The sequence below is a fragment of the Malus domestica genome, chromosome 17 (genome assembly GCF_042453785.1).
Source record: "Malus domestica chromosome 17, GDT2T_hap1".
Lineage (NCBI taxonomy): Eukaryota > Viridiplantae > Streptophyta > Magnoliopsida > Rosales > Rosaceae > Malus > Malus domestica.
The window spans coordinates 16,953,585-16,956,551 of NC_091677.1; the positions used below are offsets into that span (position 1 = coordinate 16,953,585).

At 32.9% G+C, this 2,967-nt stretch overlaps 1 long non-coding RNA gene across 1 annotated transcript; it reads left to right on the forward strand.

Moving 5' to 3' along the window:
* Positions 1-427: 427 nt before the first annotated feature.
* Positions 428-2,121, forward strand: LOC103428635 (uncharacterized). Its single transcript, XR_528476.3, has 3 exons — positions 428-729; positions 1,101-1,166; positions 1,871-2,121. It is a non-coding gene; the product is annotated as an uncharacterized lncRNA (long non-coding RNA).
* The last annotated feature ends 846 nt before the right edge of the window (positions 2,122-2,967 follow it).

The following is a 2,967-nucleotide window of genomic DNA, read 5'->3' on the forward strand; positions in this document are numbered from 1 at the left end:
CTGAATCACTTCATTTTTTTGGAAATTTTATTGGTGGTGGAGTTAATTACTGAGATAAAGTTGTGGCCTTTGTCTTTGTGTTTATTTTGGATTGGAGAATCCCTTCTTCCCATTCCTCTGTAAGCCACTTTTTACTTTACTGTCACTGTTGTGCTGCTCAATATTAGGTCAATGAAGAATGTAATTAATTTATCTCCCTTGATTTTCTCCTTTAATTTATCTTTTGTTTGTTTTAATTGGATAATCTCACGAAGTGAACAAGAAGGAACTGACAACTGGGATTTTTTAGCATGTAATAATTCTTATTTCCTTACAATGTTTTAGTTTTAGTTTTAGTTTACCTACTTCCCTTCAAATATGACTTTACAGAATTCACAATTCTTTTCTCAATATAACGTTATGTGCTAAAAATAGAATTCCTAAATCTGATATCATTCTCATTCTAATTGCAGAGGTATTCATTAATCAATGTTTCATCTTAATAGTAAACATTTTAAATTTCATTGTATTTAATTGCATGTCTAAAAGAGCTTCTATTCCTTTGGCCAAGGATTTAGATCAGAAGCCTGAGAACAGCTTACCAAAAGATATTCATGCCTGCTGATGAAAATTTCAGGGGTTTTGAAAAATGTTTTTCTAAGGAAAATTTATGGATTAGGTGTGTGCTTGATCCGAAGAGGTCTCAAAACATTGCAATTCTTTCTTATTGCATTTTGTCCAATTTGGAAGGTACGTTGTGATTCTGTAACGATGTGTTGAAGGGCCATTTGTTGAGTTCATCAATTGAATTTCGTTGTTTATGTATTTCGAAAATACTTTGGTATAATTGATAATTAAGGATTAAATGTCATGAGGTTCCTTTTGTTTAAGATAGACAAATAAGAAGGAATTGAAGAAGTGGGTTGGGGTTAGTATAGAGAACTGAAACAGAATTGTACTTGCTGTTGTTGCAGGAAAATGAAACATAATTGTACCTTCTGCAAAATTATCGAGTGGTAGCAATTTGCAGATTCCCTAATCAATTGAAGTAATTTGGTTTCCAATTTTATTTATCTTCCTGTAATTTTCTGAAAAAATGGTTGTTTTGTTGCAAAAAGTAGGGCTATGCTCCAATCTATTTAAGACTTGAAGATTTTGAAGTTTCCTGGCTTTGTCTTCGAATTCAGGTATTTTGTTATTAATTTGATTGCATTGTATTTCTTGATTTGAATGAAATGGATGCATCTGGTCCTACAATTAAACATGAACTCCATGGAGTCAAGTAAACTTAACCATAATTGATAATTTTGATTAATTTTTTTTTAAGTTTTGACTGATTAGGACCGTTTCAATAGATCTATTGCAAGTGCTAGAGAGACTTGGTTTGATGTGCTTGAACGCTACTCCAACGACTACGAAACACTCAAGTAACATTTACAAATTTCTTCTAATTTCGCAATTTCCATGAATATTTCACACCTTTTGTTATGTCTTATTAATTTCTATTATCATCGTGTTACTCGCAAACATTGTGAATTCTGTGTTTTTCCGCATCCAATTTCTAAAAATGATTTTCATCTGTTAAAAAATATAGAAAAAAAAAAGATTTGTCTATTGGGTCCAAAAAAGGCCAAGATGACAGTACTAACACTACTTTGCAAGAAAATTTAGTTCGAACTATTTTTTTAGATGTATTTACCATGGTACGCTTCTATCATTAGTCCCCACTGGTTTGCAGAATGAGCTGGAAGAGTATTGCAAATTTTGTTGGGAAACGTGCACTATAGTTTTCAGAAAGGTTATGTTACAGACTCTGCTATTCTTCATGTCAAAAGGAGGAAGGTTTGCATCTTTTACTCAAATAGATGACTTCTAAATTTTGTCTTTACAGGAGGCTTTATTAATAGTGACTTTAGACCACAAGAGGAAAGGCTTGATACAACGCTGTTCAAGTTGGGTTACTGGTGAACGCCTAAGCTTTTTTACTTTAACGGACATCAATGCTTTTTTGGTCGTTAATGTTTGTTTTCCGTTCATTTTCCTTGCTGCTTTTGTATTTAGGATTTTAAGCTCAATCGTCAAATTGAGTGTAGGCCTTTTTTATTGTACATAAGTTCTTAATGTGGAGTCAATGCAAATCTTCCCTGTACATATTCTACTGTTTAAGTAATGAACAAAACTATTCTCAATGTTTCCAGCTATCATTTATAAATTTTAACGTTTATAAAGCCCGCAGCGAAGCGCGGGTATTCTTGCTTGTGCAGAAGCTAAAAGCACACGGCAAGCAATACCTATATATAGCTGGTAAAAAGGGATTAAGCCATGCAAAGCAAACTGAGCCGTATAAGCCAAAAGGCACAGCTAATTCGAACCCTTAAAATGTATGCCTTCAGACTATAGCTAGTACTTCTCACAGTCCGTACTACTTATTCTCCAACACGTGCATCAAAGCCCAGCTGAGTAGAAACAATAATAGTAATTGGAACGTTGGATATTCGAAAGATAAGAATAATGATCTTAGAGCATCTAGGATGCAGACTTGCCCCAAAAAACATTTCTAAACCTAAATTCTTATATTTGGGTCCCAAAATGGTAATAGATTATGTATTTTGGTTTTCTTTTCCAATGCAAAGATTCAAATTTTAAAACTCATTTTGAATTTTAAGGTTTGAATCTTTGCATCGGAGGAGAAATCAATAGACAAGCTCAAATTTTGAATTTTGATAGTTTGGGTATGTACATAAGATGGTTGGAGTCAAAACTCAAATTCTATTTTTTTTGGTTGAATAAAAATTCATTGGCATGGGCTTCACTAAGGACCCAAATCTCATAACGAAACACAAACTAGAGTCCTACTTTGCCTCAAAACCCAAATATGAATTTTAGGTACTCATGTAGATTGAAGATGTTTTGCCTTATATTTGAACTCAAATTATTATATTTGAGTCATTGCATTGAAGATGCTCTTATGTAGTGTTCTAAAAATCG